The sequence below is a fragment of the Mustela lutreola genome, chromosome 1 (genome assembly GCF_030435805.1).
Source record: "Mustela lutreola isolate mMusLut2 chromosome 1, mMusLut2.pri, whole genome shotgun sequence".
Classification (NCBI taxonomy): domain Eukaryota; kingdom Metazoa; phylum Chordata; class Mammalia; order Carnivora; family Mustelidae; genus Mustela; species Mustela lutreola.
In genome coordinates this window covers 45,107,722-45,129,745 of record NC_081290.1, presented here as the reverse complement: position 1 = coordinate 45,129,745, position 22,024 = coordinate 45,107,722, and positions in this window count along the sequence as shown.

The window sequence follows — 22,024 nt, the reverse complement described above, 5'->3', positions numbered from 1 at the left end:
GAGTGAAATCAAACACAAGCTGGAAAAAGTGAAAACAGAGTTTACTGAACAGAATGAGTGACAGAATAGCGGATGAAGTGTCTTGGAGATTAGGAAAGGAAAAGAGAATGAGTCTCTCATTTGTTTGGGGCTAGGTGTTAATATTCATAAAGAGTCTAGGGTATGTGTTCCTTCAGAAATCAAGGGTAAGGTCCGATCACAGGTGAGTGTCAGGTGAATAATAATAGGTGTTGTTCCATAAGTTACCAAACATGGTGGTATTGAGGCCAGTGTCAGCTAAGGTTCATTCCTGGAACACGTTTGGGTTGATGTGGATACATAGGTTCTTTGACTTATTCAGAGGCAAAAGAGGGAGCATAAATAAATGGGGCCTAACAGAAAAATGGCAGAGATGGAGCTTTTCCAAAATGGAGTGCCTTCTTCTTTCTTACTTCACTATGATATGAGAAGTCACATTGCACAGTAGATAGATAAGTAGCTTCTGAAACAAGATTGCCTATATACAAATCTCAAATGAAGAGCCTTTGTTGCTCTGCCTCAGATTTCCTAACTGTCTGTAAAAGTATTATGGCAATAAAACTATTTTTAATAATAATGACAATAATAGAAATATATATCTTATAGGTTTGTTCTGAGGATTCTCAGAGACAACACAGGAACAGTGAATATCTATAATAATTTTCCATTTCATAAGACTTTTCTAATATTTTGTATTATTTCTATCTTGTTGAGAGTGTATACATATTTTTCCTTTTATGTCTGTTAAAAACCTAGTGTACATTATAATTTCAACAAATTATTGTCCCTAGACATTCTTGTCAAGGGTATTTATTAAACTCCTTTTCACATATAAAGCATTTCAGCTTCACTTTACGAAACTTTGGAGCCCAATCAGTGGTTTTAAAAATGGAAATCAAAATATTGATTTAAGGGAACACAAAGTTTCTTAGGGTTGTTTATGAATTCAATGTCCCAGGTTATTGATCAAAGCCACATCATTGAAAGTATGTCTCATTTTTGCCATAAAATTAATCCAAGAATTTTTTGTACAAGAAATTGAAATTGGCTCTTCTTCTCCTTCCCCCACCCCAAGGCGGGGGGTTGGGGGGATAAAGTGAAAATGTCCTGAGCTTTGGAATACAAGGGATATTAGCAGGCTGTGATCCTTGTCTTTATTCATACATTTGGTCATGAACATGAAGTAAAGGAAATAAACCTGGGCAGAGAGATTTTGAAAGGGGCTCGTTTTCAAAGTTGTTGAAACTTTCTCCTAGGTTGGCAATAGCTCTCACCTTGGCTTTAGATTGAAGCTTGTCCCCAAAACAGGGGATATCAAACTCATGCATACTCTAATGGCTTTGAGCTTCAGTCATTAGATTTCAGAAAGCATATGCAAAATATTCTCCAAAAATCAATTATACAACAGAATAATACTGATATTGAAATATTAATAAAGGTCCTGAGAGATTGTTCAGTTATTTTTGCTCCAAATATAGTAAATTTCTCCTCATGTATTATACATTGTTTAAATTTGTGTAACATAAATAATACATAACTAAGTAATTTATTTATAAGATATACACTTTTTGTTCACCTTTTTTAGTTCCACAGGGCATTGTTATTCATATTCCTCAAGTAAGCTAATCATCTATGTCAGCTGAGTATTGGTCAAGGTGCATAAAATGTGAAACCATTAGGATGACTCATCAACTTTTGATACATACTAGGAGGCACTAAAATGTTTAATTTAAAAAGAAAAGTAAATGTGCGTGGACTTACCTTCTTATCACTCAATCCAAAGTATTTTCTTGTGTAAATGCACTTTATTATTTGAATTTAGTACAATGATAATATAGATAAAAATCTAATACTGAAAAATGTATAATATAATGCAAGTTCTAAGCTCTTCTCAAAGTAAATGTTAAGGCAAGTGCTTAGAAATAGGATGCAGTGTCCTCACAGACACGTTTTGCAAGGTTAAATCTCATTATACTCAAGGAATTGTTGCAATAAAGGATTCCAGAATTAATCAGATTAGCCAAAGTTAACAATAGTGTTACCTAAAATGTTCTTGTGTGGGAAATAATTTGGAGAAGTCCTAGAGATTACCATTCTGGTGAAATTCTTCCTTCTTCTTCACTCCCTGGAAGTTAAAATAAAAGCAAATGGTGTCTGTGTTCTATGCAGTCTGTAGCAATCAGATAAGCTTGTTAATTTGAGCATGATTTTATTCTCACATCGTTTGATATGAAATAAAATCAGAAATAAATTGGCACTGTATAATTCTATTCCCAGCTTTCAGCAAGATGTTCATTGGGACTAGTATTTCAGTAGATGTCAGAAAATGGAGGAAATAGAAGTTAGTATTTTTTAGTTCTCTTAAAATTAATTTAACAAATAGGCATCAGTGGGCACACACAGGTACAGAAAGTTTCTTCTCTTTACCCTTCTTTTCTTCTCTTTTCTTTTCCCCTTTCCATTCTTCCCTTCCTTTCCCTTCTCTTCTCTTCTTTTCTTTTCTTTCTTTTTTCTTTTCTCTTGGTCTGGTTAGATACCAAATTAAGAAAAGCAGCATATATTTCTGTGTTGAACCCCACTGTTCTGGTTTCTTCTTCATTTTATTTTTGTTATCCCACAAAAACCACACATAAACCACACATAAAACCATTATGAGATGGTAACAGTGACAATACTATCAACAAATTAGCAAGAATTTACATTTACTGAACAATTCTAGGAAAAAGCTAGATGATTATAAACTTTCATTTAGTGGATTGACACACACACAAACACTATACAGAAGTTACTCTTATTATCTACATTTTACAGAAGAAAAAACATAAACAGACTAGCCACATGGCACACCAAACTTAAAAGAGCTACTAATACAAAACCAATGCTAAACAAACAAAACAACAGCAACAAAAATACTATTAAAAGAATTTATTAATTACTACATCATATTAATTCTTTACCTCACTTTTACTATAATACCTAGAGGTCATATTACAGATCTTATTTATTTTGAACATCCTCAGTACCAAATGTTGTGAAAAGCTCAGAGTTACTAATACTCTATTGGTAGTAGCCTGGGACACATATTCTTTTCTTTAAAAATGATGCATTATCCCTACAGGCTTTATGATGTCTTTGTATGAATTATTCCTACTGACCAGTTGTGAAGAAGGTTTTGGTACTGCAGTAATAATCTGTTCTTTTCCTCATTATTTAGCTGCATTACTGACCCCTTGCCCACATGGAAGGTGGCTTTTCCTTCTAGAGTCTGCAGACTTCCCATTAACTAGTTAACATTGTTAACCGGCATTCTGTATCTTCCTTTTGTTTGAGCGTGAAATTTCAAATTCCTAGTTGAAGAATGTCCCCAGCAGGAACTCATAGTAGAGCAAAATAAACTAAAATATCTTGAATCTTGGTGGTGGTGGGGGTGCTGTCAGGAGATCTGAGTTGCTAATTTTGTCATTTCTCCAGGTTCCATTAGCAGTGTAACTGGATGATTCTTTGATCAGCTCACCCCTGTGAAGACTGATTTTTCTAATTTAATTTTTGCTTGATTTACACTGTGACAAATATTTTCCAAGTTTCTTGAGAAAAGAATAAAACTCTAAGTGAGGAGGGATTGAAGTGCATTCATTATCAGGAACCTGTAAAATCATCATCATCATCACTTTTTTTTCCTATTTCTACTCCTTGTCCTTATTACTCCCTCCCTTTTCCTACTGCTCCTTCCTCTTCATTCTTATGCTCTTCCTCTTTCTCTTCCTCCTTCTTCTTTCCTTTCCACCTTGACACACACACACATATGCACATCACTATAAAGATAAGTAGATAGATAAGTTAAATCAGGGCATTCTGATGTTTCATATTTTCTGCAGTGTCCTGCAAAAATCAGAATAATTCAGTAGCTGCCAAGTACTCACATGTCCTAAAACCAGATGTTTGAATGAATATCTATGAAAACCAGGCTAAAGATTACATAAAACGGTTTTTGTTAGCAGTACTCTTTACCTAAACCGGGGCTACCTAAGTAAAGTTGAATACTCACCTGAAGGTTGAAGAAACTGATAGAATTTTTTTTTTATAAGTACTGAAGTGTATTGTTGAGCCCTTTGTACAATTTGAGAAAGCAGAGTGGCATTTGGTTTCTGCCAAGAAAAAGTTTCAACCAAGTAGAAACTACCTAACTCAGCCAGATACAACAGAGTAAAACAGACAATGTTGCATTAGGGAAAAGTCACACTTTATAGATTATGTCAGGACAAGTAACAAATACATGACGTAATTTATGGTGGGATACTTTGGGATGAAAAGAAAGAAATCCCGTCTAAGACAGATTTATGATTCTTTGTGACCTCACCAGAAAGCAACCTGAAGTGGAGCAATTGATACATAGCTGAAAGTTTAAGGTATCAGGTAAGATGGTATTCCCAGTGCCCAAGGGGCCATGGAAAAGAAATGCCCAGCACTGAGTGTGTGTGTGTGTGTGTGTGTGTGTGTGTGTGTGTGTTATACAAACTCCCCTGGAAAGAAAATGAGTATTTAGTATTGACCAAATACAGATGACAACTATGACAACTGTAGCAGTCCAGTAAGAATGTTTCTGTCTCTTATTTCTTTCCCCTTTACTCAACTCTTGCTCAGGATTTACTTCAAACAACAGCTATGTGAGAGAAAGAACAAGGGAATTGAGAAAAAGAGAATGGGAGGAGCTAACTTTGCTTTCTTCTTAGCTATAGGTTGTTCAGGCTGAGTTTGGCTCAAACTACAAGAAGGTTAAGTATAAGGATAGATTTTGAAGTGTGTATACTTCATTGGACTGAAAATTGTACCTGGCAAAGAAGGTTTTTTGTTTATTTGTTTGCTTGCTTGTTTGTTTGCTTTTTAGTTTTTGTTTTAATTATCAAAGAGAAATCAGAAAAGTTCCAAATATGTCAGAGTTTGGAGGAGTAGGAGTGGAGTTGAATGGACTGGTATCAGTAAGCCCTCAGGCTCAACTATAGACCCAATGGTCATTTCTTATCCTGTTTTCTTGAAGCATTGGCAATGACCAGAACACCCAACGACCAGACCAAAAGAGCAATGCCTATGATCATTGGCTGAACACACAACATTCCGCAGCTGTGATCACACACTCTCTGACTGCTCTCTTGCATGTACCCACTCCCTAACTTCTCTCCATAAAATGCTAGGTGTCCATTTTAGTGGGGAGAGGTCTGTTGTTGAGGTTTGAGCTTGCTACCCTTCTGGCTACCAACACCCCAAATCAATTTATCCTTTTATCTTTTCCAAATCTTCTTCTTTTGAGTTCCTGGCTTCTCTTGAGATGAGTTTATCTGAGTTGTTGGGCAGCCGGGGTGACAAACCCAGGCAGGAGCTAGTATTTAATTTGTCCAGTTCCTTTGGGAGTCCCTGGGATGGAACAGTTGACCAAAGCAATGCTTACCCTTTCATTTCCCAAATTAGTAGCTGTGGTAGACTGTTGGATAACATTAAGATGGAAGAAGATGGTCAGCAAGATAAATAAGGCCGCCATAAGAAAGGGCAAAAGTTACTTCCTATTTGATACCCTACAGAGTACAGTTTATTCAATCATGCTCATAATCATGATGACTAAGTGCCATTCTCTGGCCTCAATGCTTTATACTCATTATCATCTCTAAATTCATTTAAATTTAAATTTAAATGGTAAACTTTGCATTAGTTGATAATTAGAATAACAAGTATGAAAGAAAATCAACTAGAACACCATTAGCATTGTCTTTATTGGCAAATGCTGGATGTGAAAAGTCTCTGAAGAAGAGCTCAGATTTGAGGAAGGAGAGGTAATATGGTGTTTTAGCAAGAGTTTTCTCACTTTAATGCTCACCTGGTTCCAAGAATGGGAAGAGAAGAATAGTTCATAAAGACTAGTAGCCACCATTGGAGCAGTATTTATCAGGAGTGGTGAAGAGAAAGAGTTGGGGTGGTGGGTAAATGTGCAAGAGGCACGGGGGAGAAATTGCTACAGGGGAAGTCTTCAGAGAAAATTTCTCGAGTCTTTCAGTATACCTTACACATGGTTTTCATATCTGCAAAATTTTGACATTTATTTCTCATCATGGGAAAGTATTTCTTTGGATTATTGCTTTAATTTCTTTGGATTATTGCTTTAAAGATATATGGGCAGTAGAGAAAAAGAGAATTTTGTTTTCCTGGAGACAAGTATCTTTTTTTTTCTTGGCATACTTTTCAGGTCATGTTAATTTTATTTGAAAAAATAAAACTCCAAGGATTCAGACATTTCTTCTAGTCTTAGAAGGGAAGAAAAGGTCTGAAGGGTTGAGGGTGTTGATTTTACATTGTTTATCACAAAAGCAAATCCCAGAAATTCTTTTATTTATGGGTTGTGATTTGGAGAATATGTTAGAAATATTAAAAATATATTCTTGTCATTATAATCATTGGTGTTTCAACCATTCCTTAAACTATCAGCGATGAGCCAAAACACATCTTGAATGCAAAACAAAACAAATAAAATAAACAAACAAAAACTAGTCAGAAAACAAGACATGTTCACTTAAGGAAAGACAGTAAGAAACAAAGACACAAAGAAAGAGTGCAACACTTGTCTACTTATTTGCAAACATTTAAAACATGAATTTTCCCTAGAGTATTAATAAGAAAAATTTGTACAATGGTACTGGGTGGCCCAGTTAGTTAAGCATCTGACTCTTGGTTTTGGCTCAGATCTTATCTCAAAGTCATGAGATTGAGCCCCTTGTTGGCTCTGTGCTCAGCACAGATTCTGCTTACATTTTCCGCTCCCTCTCCTTCTGCCTACTCTTTTTCTTCTCTCTCTCTCTCTCTCTTTAAAATAAATAAATCCTTAAAAAATTTCTACATACTATCAAAGAAACAAAGAGACAATAGATAAAAAATGGAGCCACGTGTACTAAATCCACATCAGCAAACCATGACTTAATATCTAATCTAACTGCAGTTTCAACTTGTCTGGGTGATGTTACCTTTAACCAGTCAATCTACATATATCTAATCTAACTGCAGTTTCAACTTGTCTGGGTGATGTTACCTTTAACCAGTCAATCTACATGATGTGATCAGCACTGGTAAACTAATCTGCCTGCTGCACTTTTCATCCTTTGCCCAGAGGAAGGTGGCCTTCCCTGAAACATCCATTCTTTGTTAGATACTTCCTTTTTCTGCACCCTTCTGCTGATAAAAGCCTTCCATCTTGTAGAGCTCCTCAGAGTTCCTTCCTACATGCTGGATGTGATGCTGCCTGATTTGTGAATCATTGAATAAAGACAATTTGATTTTTAAATTTATGCAGTTAAATTTTTGTTTTAAGCAATATACATTAAGTACAGGTATTCTGAAAATGTCTTATCAATGTCTATGCCTCATAGTATGAAAAATATGTGTTTCAAAAACTTGATAGATTTTTCTTGCCATTCTCTAGTCATCCATGTGATCTGACCATTTTACTCTTGACCTGGAAAAAGTGTTGGTAGTTACAAGGGAAGGTTCGAAGAACAAGCTTTTATATAAGAAATAATATAAATATATAAATATATTTCTTAAATATAAGAAAAAATTGATTTTGTGATTCACCATTATTTTAGATTTTAAATTTTAGGTATTTTAGGTATAATAAAGAATGGAATTAAACACTGGCAATTTAAACATTACATGATGTTTTATTGTCTTTTTGAATTTCTATTTTCTGTTTGTTAAACATACTTTTTCAGATTCATGTTGATATATGCTTTTATCATATATCAAACTGGAGCACATGTAAAATAAATAATTGATGTATTCCAAAAACATGTGCTCACTTCGTTTGTTATTTCTGACTCATCTGAAATCCCACAGTGGCCAGTGTTAGAGCTTTTTCCCCACAGCATCATCTGTGCTATCAAAGCATCTATGAAGTCTCATTTCTTAAATGAATCTTTCCACTATTTTCTTCAGGAATCTTCCAAATTGATAGAACCCATTCTGCAAGTCTTGTTTTGTAAACACCTGCTTTGCCAATGACAACCACATCTGCTACCACTGCCTGGATGGTTGTGAATGCCACATATCCTGAATTTCATAGATGTTAATTGTGAAAAATGAGCACCCTAGAATTCACAAAATATTGTAGACACCTTAGAAGTGACTTTCTAATGTATTCCCAGAAAAAAAAGGAACACCTTACATATCCTCAGGATTTAATTTAAGATATAAAATGATGGGAACAAAGTCACATTTGCATTTGAAAGATTTTCATTTAACTTCTCAGTGATAGAACAGGGAAAAGGTATCAAAACCTCATTCATTCTGTGCCTTCTTATACTTCTTTATTTTTTACAATATTACTCTTTGCTTTTAGTCTTTGTTTTGTCTCTTTTTGTTTCCTTCTTTCTTCTTTTTCTTACCTTTGACTCTACCAAGAATGTGGGTGCCTTTATGTCCCTCAATTATCTATGAGAGCATAAAAACTCGTTCATAATAAGAACTAATTAAAATAATTATTGAACTTGAAAAGCTACCCCCATTATTAACTTTTAAGTGAACCCAGTCTTTTTTCTTCTTCTTTTCTTCTAAAAAGTGTGCAAGATTTCTTTGTGTCTCTCCCCACCCCACACACACCACTATGGATATCAGGAAGTTCAGTCATGCTGGTTAATTCCTTCAGGGTTGGTGCTGAAGAATTTTGAACAAGAGGTCAGTGGTCAATTGTTTGGGAAATGGCACATAAGAATAACAGGCACATAAACTAGGCAGATTATGAAAAGACAGAGGGCCTCACAAAATTATGCTGCATGTCATTCTATACATTTAGGAAATACTACTGTGTTCTATGCATTTCCTCTCTAATTATTTGGGAAATATCTCTAAGAAACTTGAGACATTGTAAAAATAACTTTGGTGATTTTTTTCTGTTGTATTGATAGATGATAGATAAATGATAGATGATGGATAGACAGATGATGAGAAATCGGCTGTGGGGGTTCAAAGATTGTAAGTGGTACTAAGAGTCCCAAATTCAAACATATTCAGAGAGCACCCCATGAAGAAAACAGGGACAGCATTTCCTTTTAGAGAAACATGGTGAGTGCAGCTAACTGGAAAGAATATGGGCCAACTAAAACTATCAAATGGAAACAGTTTATTAACAGGTTAGACAAACATGATTGCAGCCTCCATTCAGCTGAAGGTAGACAGTGTGAAATGTCAACATTACACATAGGATTTTAAAATGATACCTTTTGATAATACTTGCCATGGAATACAAATTAATAAAAAAGAAGGGGTCAACCTTGAAGCGGCGGCTTAGAACCTAAAATAAAGACCTGGCGTTACCTGCTGCTTTGACATCAGATGAAACTGGGAGGGCTTTGAATGGCATAAGTGCAAGTTCCCTTCTCCATCCTAATCCCCAAGGATAAGTTGCCCCAGCCAAACAACCCTCCTTATCAGGTACAGTTCTAGTTTATTGCTAAGTCTAGGTTTCAGTTCCCTGCCAGTCTGTAGAATTATTTTAAAAAGTTAATCCTGTCCTGTGTGGAAACTAGGAGCTACCTCATACTCTTGGCACTACAAAGTCTGCCTTCTACAGCCTCCAGTCATTTGCTGTCTCTGATGGAAACGTTCATGCTGTCTTTTGTGTCCTTCAGCGTCCCCCGTCCCTGGCCTGTGAGTGTACGTGATAAATAAACATCGTCGGTCTTCCCCGTGCAGTGTTGGCCAGGCATCCTGCTGTTGGCCGTCCTCACAACTCTGGGGTGCGAGGACGGCCAGGTGAGGAGGATTCCTCCTTCAGCAAAGGGAAGAAGAGGAGTCAAAACAAAAGTAGTAGCATCATGCCGAATAAATGTTCAAGAACTCTTGTTGGAATGAACTGTTCCTGATAATGAACAAGTGTAAAAGCTGATGCACAAAACTTCCTGTGTGGCCAATTTCTACTGTTTGCAAAGACTTCAGATGCTTTCAAATACTGAAAATTAAGTAGCCAAATTTCACAAAAAGAGCATATCTATATTCCTTGAAGAAGAAAATGTTTTGTAACATGTAGAGCCTGGAAATACGTACCAAATTATGTCTGGAAGGGCTGTTTTTGCAAAAATTCTTTCCTTGGGGTTTCAGAAAAATGTGGTCTTTAGCCATGATGGCCTAAAACTGCCTCAGGACAGAAATGCCTTTAGTATTCCTCCTTTCATTATCCTGCCTCTGGCTGTGCTAAGAGGGAAATATAGCCTTCAGTTTGCAGTTTGCAGTAACTTATAGAAAGTTTGCCTGTCTGGTCATGTAAAGAAAAACATGGTGAGTCGTTTATGTGTTGCTTCACAAGTTTTAACCTTATCACACTTAAAAAAAAAACAAAAAAAACCAAGTTGTGTTTATCAGAGTGATGTCAGCACTTGAGGGCATGATGCTTTGTTGCTTAATCTTTGTATTTTTGAAGCTTGCGTGTTAAAAATAAAATAGTTGATAAATTTTTGCAAACTGAATATATGGACTATAAAGAAAACATTGTCGTAGAAGGCTAGAAAATATTAATCAATTAAATAAATTATGACATTATTATTATTTAATTTTAAACAATTTTCTGTTATTTCCTTGAATAATTTATCACCTTTCTCATTATAATCAACACATTTCATAGTTGCCATTTTAATCGGTTTTTATATATTTTTTCTTTCTCCTTAACTAATTTTTATTTCATTGTTCATTTTCTTTTAAAATTTTATTTATTTATTTGAAAGAGATTTGAAAGAGAGAGAGCAGAGGAGCATGGGCAGGGGGTGAGGAAGGAGGGGCAGAGGGAAGGGGAGAAGCAGGCTCCTCACATGAGCAGGGAGCCTGACACAAGACTCAATCCCAGAACCCTGGTATTATGACCTGAGTCAAAGGCAGATGCTTAACTAACCGAGCCACCCAGGCACCCACATTGTTCATTTTCTTAAATGCTAATGCTAGTAAATTCAGCTGTTGTCAGTTCATAGTCTATGATCATAGATAACACTACAAATGTACTTCATTTAATTTTTTAAAGAGGGGAGGCAGAGGGAGACAGAGAGAATCTTAAGCGGGCTTCACGCTTATCACAGAGCTCAATGTGGGGCTTGATCTCACAACTTTGAGATCATGAACTGAGCTAAAATCAGGAGGCAGATGCTTAACTTACTGAGCCACTTGGGTGCCTCTAGGGAATGTACTTTAAATGGTCTTTTCACAATGACCATTGGAGTTAAAAAAAAAAAATGACCATTGGAGTCAATCCACACATTCTATTACTTTGTGCCTTTGTCACCAATCTTCCCCCTCCCCCCGCCCCAGGATTCTGTCTTAGAATAAAGACCATAGAAAAATGAAATCTGTAAAAGTACAGATTTCCTAATTACCTAGTGCCTATAAAAATTTATGGCATTAGATTATCTAATAAAAATAACACTATTTAAATTCAAATGTAATAATAGCAACAGATTATTGGATATTTAGTCTGTGTCAAGCATTTTACAAATGAGACATTTTGTTATGTGTAATTTTCCTAATAGTCCTGCAAGTAGATTGTTTCAAGACTGTTATATAGGAAATGAGACTGAAGCTAAGTGATAAATTTTCCTTATAAGGTACAAAGCTAATTAGTGGCTATAACTGTTTATTTTATGTATCAACTTGGTAGGCCACAGTATCCAAATAATTGGTAAAACACTATTCTAGATGTTTCTGTGAAACTGTATTTTGGATGGGATTAACATGTAAATCAGTAGACTGTGAGTAAACGGATTGTTCTCCATAATGCCTCTGAACCTCTTTTGATGAGGTGAATGCTTTAGAAAAAGACTGACTTCCCTTAAGAAAGATGGAACTCTGCTAGGAGACTCTCTCCTACTCCACTGCAACTCTTCCCTGGGTTTCCACCCTGCCCATCTACTCTGCAGATTTTGAGCTGTGACCAGACTTCACAGTCTCATGAGCCAATTTCTTATATCTCTTAATGATGGATAATAGATACATACATACATACATACTTAAGGTAGATATACAACCTATTGGTTCTTTTCCTCTTAAGAACCCTGATTAATATGGTGGCAGAAAGGAGGATTTTTTAATTGTAAAACCTGAGATTCTAGAATTCTGGAGATTATGCTGCTCTATTTTCTCTATATTCTTCTTTATCGTGTACTTATCATTTTGTAATGTGTATGTATATTTGTCTGCTTGATGTCACTTTGATTCATTACCCATCCCCCTGTCCAGTCCATGCAGTTCTGGTAAGATCCACTCCACTCTTGGGTTTGGGGGAAACACATACATTAGATTTTTCTAAGTAAGATGCTGTATTGTTGTGACGCAGTGATTGGTTTAATAATGGGCTCAAACAAAGTGAGGTCAATAAAAGCCTTCTTGGATATCTCAGAAAAGAGGGATTTCCTTACCAAATTCTTGTCACTGAAGACAATATAGATGTTCATATGTAACCAGAAATGCCAGAGGATTTAAAAAAAAAGCGCACAAGGAGAGAAACTAAATATTGATTAATATTGACTCATTATTGGAGCTTTTAGGGCCAACCTCATTTAACCATGCTTAGTTTTCAAATATTATATATTCTGATAGTGGAAACTAATATATCATTCAATTTAAATTAGAGTTATATTTGCCACTTGAAACTGAGAGAATTTATTTAGATTAAAGCTTAATTAAAAGAACAAATATTCTAACAAATTTGGTCATCTTTGTTTTTTGACTTTTTGATTTTGAGATCAGAAAATTTTGTCACATTCAATATACTACAGATATAATCATAGGAAAACTTGAACAGACAAATATAAGGTAAAAATATCCATTTGTTTATTTATCAGAGTTATTCAATTAATGTATCTTCACAGAGATGAATCTTTCATGATCCTTGTGCATACATGTAACTTTCCATCTTTATAGAAACTTTCAGTTTTCCAAATCCTATTCTATCTGATTCTAATACTCATCAAGCTCTATGACATGGTTGGAACAGGTATAATGACCCCCAATATACTGAAAATTAATTTAGTATACAGATTTTTGCATAATTTAATATTGTACAATTAGTTAATAACAAATAAAGACTAGGTAAGCCAACGCATACCACCACGCCATAAATACTGAGTAAGTGATTGTTCTCTCTCTTTTTTTCTCTCTCAAGATATATATCTCCACATGGAAAAACATATGGATAAGTATAAGAATATGGATGTGTAAAAGCTGTTTTATCACATCTATGGGTAAGTTTTAATTAAAACTGAACTTTTTCAAGCACTTAACAATTTCATATACTTGACCAAGGAAAGGAATGTGCAGAAGAGCACAAATAGGTTGGATTTATTACAGAAAACTATCAGGACATTATCTAAAAAGCAAAATTGAATTAGCTATGTTGATTTTTTTACTTTTTAATGGTCTATATTTAATCAAGTGGTGTATGAAGGAAAAAAGGAGAGTAAAATACAACGTTGTTACAAGTTCCTTTTCACTCTTAATATGTACTAAGATCTGAATCACATTAGTTGTGGCAAAATAAGGATTCATACTAGAACAATTATTCAATAAGTACTAACATAGGCAGCAGACACAAAAAACTTTCAATAAAGGGATATTAATTATTACCTTGCAAAAAACATTCTCTCACTAGTTACTTTTAATATCTTATTTGAAAGATATCTCTATAATTGTATTTTAAGCCCTGAAGGGTCACTCAATGAGTATGGAAGACAGCCAGAATTATTTTATTAGTCAAAAGAAAATAAGGCCTCAGTGGAGGGATATCAGATAATTTCTTAGCTGATGTTTTGCATATTCTAGAGAGTCTATAAAATATTTCTCAGATTAATTCAAGCTTTACTTTTGATAAGTCCTCTGTAAAAATATGCATAATAGAATTTGATTATTTAATAATCATATTATTCATACCTAAACATGTCTAAAACCAGTCCTCCATGATCAGAGTAACCAACTCCTGCAAACTGTTTTTGTCCCAATTAATCTTTCTAATAATTATATCTGATCAAGTCCCAATACTACTAAGAAAACAAAACAAAACAAAAAGCTCTGAATTTCCTTTACTCACAGAATAATGTCTAAACTCTTTACAATTTGCTTTCTTACTTTCCCCAATCCCAGCTTCTTACAATGTACAATCTGGAAATTTTAAACAATAGCACTATTTCTTGAATCGATAGGGCCTTTATCATTATGCAGTTTTGTGCATACCATTCTTCTGTACTAAATGCCCCTCATTTCCTTTCTTTGCCTAAACTCCTAATCATTCTTCAAGACCTTGCCAGCTGAATGTTGACTTTTATCATTAAGTCTTCTTCAACTCTTTCAGGCAGAGAGTAAATATTCTTTAATTTCTTTTCATTTTACTCACACATTTAGAATTATATTTATATTCTTGGTCTAAAAACATATCTAATTATTTTGCTTTGTCCAACAAGACAGTGGGTCCACCAAGGTCTAGTTCCATGTATATTTAACCTGATACTTAGAAGTATGATTCAGGCACAATTGAAAACTGATATTTTTGTTTAATATATGAATATTTGATATTTTGTTTAACATATGAATAAATATTTGCAAGAATAAATTAATAAATTAATTGCTTTTTTTTTTCTAACTCCATAATCTATTCTTTTAGAAGTGTCTCCTTTATTTTGATGGCTTATTAGTAGAAGTCTCATGAGAAAAGACAAAATCTATCTATGCAGGGTTTGAACACTATTATTCCATTCGGAGCAAAAGAAACATATTTAGAGAGATTGTTAGAGACTTTTAAGTTGAAAATTCCATTTCCCTGATATATAATCAAGTGTTCTTTTGAAGGCCTTTTAAAGATTTCTATTTTGTCTTTCAAGATAAAAAGAGAATAAAGTGAATTTTATTATATAGTTTGACAGTTTTGTGAATATTTTTTTTCTATTGAAAAACTTAGATGTTGAACACAATGGAAGCATGAACCTATGAGATGCTAATTTGTCCCTCAATTCACTTTATCTACAGTTAGACCAAAATTGTCCTAATAAAATATATAAATATTGAGTCATTAGATTTAAATAAATTATATCACAAAAAGGTACTAACCATAACAGAAAAATGGAATAAATTTGACTGTATTAAAATTAATAACTTCTATTCATCAAAACACACTGCTGAGAGAATTAAAAGGCAACCCACAGAGTGTGAAGAGATATTTGCAATGCATATTTAGAACAAAAGACATTTATCCAGAATATATAATGAATGTCTGCCCATCAAATACATAAAGGATATAACTTAATTTAAAAAAATGGGCAAATGACTTGAACAGACCCTTCATAGAGAAGATAACCACATGGCCAGAAGCATATCAAAAGATGTTCATAAGGAAATGCAAAATAGAAACCACTATGACATCTGTTCATCCACCAGAAGGCAAAAATGGAAAAGATGGAAAATCATAGTCATTGATGAGTAAAGGGAGTGAGGAACCCCCTGTTAGTGAGAAGTAAATTGGTACAATTTTTAAAATACATACTAAAGCTGAATGACAGCATACCCTATGAGACAGAGATTTTACCCCTAGGTATGTATTCAAAGTATCATACCTATGTGTTTACACAAAAACATGGACAATAATGTTTACTGATGCATCATATGTAATATCACAAATTTGTAAAAATCCAAAGGTCAATAAACAATTAAATGAACAAACAACTGCTAATATATTCACATAATGAAATACTACAGCAATTGGAATTAACCATCCAAAACATCATCCATAAAAATCCATCAGCTGAAGAAAGGTTTTAACAAATCAAACAGCATCACGTAATAACTCCAGTTTATACATAAAAGTACTTTGCTATATACACAATAACTATCAAAGATGTTTCCATAATTTCGGTGTGCCTAAGTGGCTGAGTGGGTTAAGCCTCTGCCTTCAGTTCAGGTCATGATCTCAAGGCCCTGGGATCAAGCCCCACATAGGGTTCTCTGCTTGGCGGGGAGGTTGCTTCCCCTCTCTCTCTGCGTATTTGTGATCTCTCTCTCTCTCTGTCAAATAAATAAATAAAAATCTTTGGGGCACCTGGGTGGCTCAGTGGGTTAAAGCCTCTGCCTTCGGCTCAGGTCATGATCTCAGAGTCCTGGAATCGAACCCCACGTCAGAGTCTCTGCTCAGCGGGGAGACTGCTTCCCTTCTTCTCTCTCTGCCTGCCTCTCTGCCTGCTTGTGATCTCTGTCTGTCAAATGAATAAACAGAATCTTTAAATAAATAAATATATAAATAAATATCTTTAGAAAATAAATTTTTAAAAAATCCATAATTTAAACATGGCATGATAGAAAAAGATTACTTATTCAACCAGCAAGTCAATATGAAGGGTTACTTACAAAATATTTTTCCTTTGGCTAACTTCTTTGGATGGATTTCTCCCTCCTTGATGAGAGTCAGAAACAGAAAAAAGGTATTAAGTAGACAACTTCAAAAATATTTGCATTCCTGGACAATATACAAGGATAATTTAATTGAAAACAAGGTCCAAAGGCACTGAGTCTTGGGATTACCTTCCCTGCAGCAATGACCTTCAGGAAGAACAAACGAGGTGGTCCTGTCGCAAGACCAATGTATTAGAAGGGTGATGCTAACTGTTTAAATTAATCTATGCATGTGTTACGGCTCAATTATGGTAGAGGTTATATGTCTTTCACTTAATACATTCCAAGATGTATCCAAGGAGAGGGAGGAAATCTAATGCACAAAGTCCTGCAGGGAAACAGACTTTTGGGATTCTAGTATCTTGGGTACATGACTTTCAAGATCAGTATTGGCATTCACATTAGCCAAGAAAAAGCAAGCAAGTATAGAAAATATCATGTGAAATTATTTTTGTTTTTGTGTTTGCTTATTTGTGACCAGAACCAGGAGTGGGACTGTGGCACATTATTTTTGCTTACACCCTATGTGTTAGAACTCAGTGATATGGCCACATCTAATTGAGAGAGAGGCTGAAATTATGTAAGCTAATTTTTCAGGAAAAAGAAGAAATTGGCAAAAACTAACAAAATTGTTACAACCACCTAATTTTTTATGCCATAAAACCTTGCTAAGCATAAGATGCATTATGTATGCACAATTCCTAAATGGTTCTCACTACCATTTCTTTTAGTTGGTACACAAAGTTATCCTTTATGATCACACCCATTGCCTACATCTCAAAATCCCAAACTATCCATTCTTTTTAATGAACAGTGATAGCCAAACCACATGTGGATTCAACACTCAAACCCCATTGTTTCATGTATGTGAAACATTTCTCACTACTGTCTCATGAACACCATGATGGGGTCCAAATATCAATAAATCATAATTGGTTCTTACATAGAGCATAGAGCCATCTTTGAAGTATCTGGCTGAGAAATATCTGGCAAGTTCAATGTTTTCCAATGCACATAGAATACAAATTGCAATGTCTTTAATGGCATTGCTTGTGTTTAGTGAATCAGTCTGATTATGCCTTTAACAATGTAAATATCCTGTGATCCTCTCTTCATTATGTTACAATTTTTTCCTCAAAGTCTTCCAAACTTTACTAGTTAAACTGAATTCACAGTTTTAACACAGTACTTCTAAATCAATTAAAACTGATATGCTTAATACTTCTTATCAGCATTATAAAACATATGTATACATGATACTTAGATTAAAACTAACTAAAATAACACTATTAATAAATAAACACTATTTTCTAACTATTGGCATATGTCATTCAATCCTGCAAGAGCTTACAGAGAGATAAGATTATTATCAATATTTTAAATATGAGGTTCTGAAGGAGGGAGGTATCTTGCTTCAGATCATATATTCATCAACTTCAGACCAAGGTTATTTAATTTTGACATATATGGACTGACCCACCAAGCTTATACTATGTATGGTAGCCAAGTCAATTGCAGGCTATCTTGACTATTATATTGCAACCTGAAATATACAGAAGAGAAATTGTGCTAAACCACATAGCAGATTATAAATAGAGGGGCTATCTACCCAAGGAGACCTTCCTATTAGTTTTTGGATTGTTTTTTCTAACTACACTTGGGATGTAGCTTACCAGTCTTTTCACTCTATTTCATGTGGTCTGCGGAAAAACTAATATAAAATGAAGAGTTTATATATGTATGGAAATAATGGCAATAGACGTGATTACAGAAGTCAATCAGAAAGCTCATTTATTTAAGCCAAATAACTTCTTTTCTGATTTAAGAAGTCTTAAACTTCTTCCTGGTTTCTGGTACCTGTTCTGCTAACTGTATGTCACCGGAATAGCACTTAGGTGGCTTGTGGGAAGGAAATTCTTCCATGTAAGTGTTACATTCTAAGTTAATTATCCACTAATGTCTGAATAACCTTCATTTGTGAAATTATATTTAAAAATTATCTAGTGACTCTATTATTTTTCTTCTCCCTAGAATTTTCTTTCAACTAGTATGATACTTTTTCTTCCAAGTAAAGCCTGATATATTAAAGTTAAATGTCTTTAAAGGCAATTTAACTCACCTTCCATATGTCATTGGGAAACATGTAACCACTAAGGGAAGGGGAAAATGATCAACTTCACTGATCTATCACAGAAATACATTGAAAGTTTTACTTTAACTATTACAAAACTTCGCTAAAAAAAGAATTATGGAACAACAAGAGTCCTTTTCATCTGTAGATCCTTTTCATGAAAAATCTCAAGAGAAAACTCATAACTGCTGTTTCTATATTCATCTGAAGGGGAGGAAGAGGACAAACAATTGAAGGTGATTTAGCAAGATTTCAAGCAGTAGCAGTGGAATTAAATGTTGAAAGCAGAAGGGCTATGATGTCAGGGTATTTGTAAAGAAATATGAGTCTAACTATGTCTTCATTAAATTTCTGAGTTAAGCATTTTAAAGGTTGAGTGAAATATTTTACTGTTGTGTCTATCAGAAATCATGACTTAAATTACTGAACAATTTGGCTGTAGTCTAAGTAGTTTGTAGATTTTATTTCCACAATTCTACTTACCGTACACATTTTAAATGACAGTGCCACATCTTGTGACTAACCCTAAAAGCCAAACATCATATTAAATAACCAAGCTTTGATCCTTGTTAGCAGAGCTTATAAATTGGATTCCAAAGCAAAACACTAGCTATAAGAAAATATGCAAAAGATTATGCAAAGACAGTCCTTCTAGAAATGTAGGGATCAATGAGGACCATGAAAATCCATGCCCAGCTCTTTCTTGCTCCTCTTTCTTATATTCCCTCTCTTAGAGTTGTACCTACTCACCAAAGATCATAGTTCATCTACTCACCAAAGAGCTGGAAGTTATCTTAGACTCCTTTGTCTTTTAGTATCTATAATTGATAATTTATTCACCTTCAGCAGATTTAATCTCCCTAACAACTCTCAAAAAAATTTTATTAATTTATTTAGCGTTTTAGTGAGATATAATTCACATACATTGTATTCCATCTTTGCAAAGTGTACAGCTCATGTATACTCATGTATATGAAGTATACATGGTTTTTAAAATAGCCACAAATTTGTGGTATCATTCTCACAGTAAATTTTAAGTCATTTTCGCTACCCTCGAAAGAAATCCTATACCCGTTTAGCAATCACTCTCCATCTCCTCTACCCTCAGTCATTAGCAATGACTAATTTATTCTGTTTCTCTAGATTTGTATATTTGAACATTTCTTATAAATAAAATTAAATAATATAATATGTGTTTTTTTAGTGACTGACTTCTGTCATTTAGAATTATGTCTCCAGGTTCTTTTGTAGTATTAGTACTTCATTCCTATTTATGACTGAGTTAATATTCCATTGTTGAATATACCACATCTTATTTATCCACTCATCAGTTAATGAACATTTGGGTATTTTCACTTTTGACTGTTACGAGAAATGCTGTTATAAATATCCGTGGGCAATTTTTTGTGTAGATACATGTTTTCATTTCCCTTGGATGCATATCTAGGAATTTTATATTTGACATTGGGGAACTGCCAGATTATTTTCCAAAGTGACCTCACCATTTTACTTTTCCACCAGAAATATAGGAGGATTCTAATTTTTCCACATCATCCTTGACACTTTTCATTGTCTTTTTGAGTGTTACCACTCTATTTGTGAAGTGTTATATCATCGCGCTTTTGATTTGCGTTTCCCTTGGTGATGAGCATCTTTTTATGTGCTTATTGCCCATTTTCTCTAGAGATATGTCTATTCAGATCTTTGTTCATTTTTAACTGAGCCATTTGTTTTCTATTATTAAATTGGAAGTGTTCTTTAAATATGTTAGATAAAAGTCCCCTATCAGACAGATTATTTTCAAATGTCCCCCATTTTGTAGGTTATCTTTTTAATTCCTTGATGTTATGCTTTGAAGCATAAAAGTGTTTATGTAAAAAAAAAAAAAAACACACACACAAAACTCTAATTTTGATGAAGCAAATTTCCTATTTCTAAGCTTTTTCAAGATACTGTTTTAGTTCATGTTCATGTCACCATCTCTCTTCTTAATATCATTGCAATAATCTTCTTCTTCTTCTTTTTTTTTTTTTTGAAAGAGAATGAAGGGAGAGAGGAGCAGAGCAGAGGGAAGAAGGAGAGAGAGAATCTTAATATGGAGCCCATCATGAGGCTCAATCTCACAAACCTGAGATCATGATCTAAGCTAAAATCAAGAGTCAGTCACTTAACTGATTGAGCCATCCAGGCACCTCCATTGCAATGATTTTACAACTAATTTCCTGGGTTTTAGTTTCAGCTTCTTCTGGTACATTCTTTATCCTGTTACCATGTTGATCCTTCCAAAATTCAGATTGACAATTATCCTTATTTCTAGAGTAGTGTACCTTAAGGAAAAGTACATTTTCTCTGGTGCAGAAAATAAAGTCCCCATATGAAATTATTTCTGGAGGCCTCTCCAGCATTTCTTTTTGCTGTGCTCCACTTCCAGTTGTCATTCTAGGCATCCCATATCTTTCTAAGCTCTGTAGATGTGACCCATCTCACCATGACCTCTGCCCCTCCTACCAACATAGTAAGGCACATATGCTGATACTTTCTATGTCAGAGGATACAAACTGTTTTTGTGGGCTGTCTCTGAATCACAGAAAAATTATACAGCATCATTTGAGACCCATTATTAAATTTTAATTAATTTCATACAATTAAATATAAAGAAAGTTGACATAAAAGCATGAATTTCCATCCTCTCTTAAAAAATTAGAAAAACTGGTGAAAGAAAGAAAAGAAAAAGAAAGAAAACAAAGTCAGCATTTATGATTTCTATATGTTCCATATGTTTAATAATAATAAAAATAATAATATATATTTTATAGTGATCTATTTTATACTCTTCTCATATGGAAATGATAGTACTTATTATATATTCCTATTAACTAATAACAACATGACATTGTGATTAAAAGTGTAAGCAGCCTCTAAAACTCAACTATATGGGTCAAATTGTGGCTCAGGCACTTAAAAGCTATGTGAACTTTTTTAGGTTACTTTAGTCTCTATGCTCCAGTTTCTCTAACAATATAAAGAATATAGCAGTTATTTGAGAAACTGTGCCTATATGTATAGAAATTATATAACTCATCATGTGTTTGATCCTTGAGCACAATGCAAGTATCTTACAACTGCATATTTTTATTATAGCTCTGTTTTGTCCAAATAGGCTACTTAGTGATCTTTGTATTGCAGTAGAGCAGATAGTAGATATTCAGAACTTACTGAGTCAATTTGATAAATGTAAAACAAATCAAAGCGGGAAAAATTACTTTCTTAAGGTAAGTTATGACATTAAGAAAAATTACATTAAGAAAATATCTTCTGTGGAAACTTGTACTTAAAGATATGGAAATTGTTCCTACTTCATTCAGTCTAGTTACCTCCCCCCACGAAAACCTTTAATTATTAATTTGTTTGTTTTTATATTACCTAGCTTAC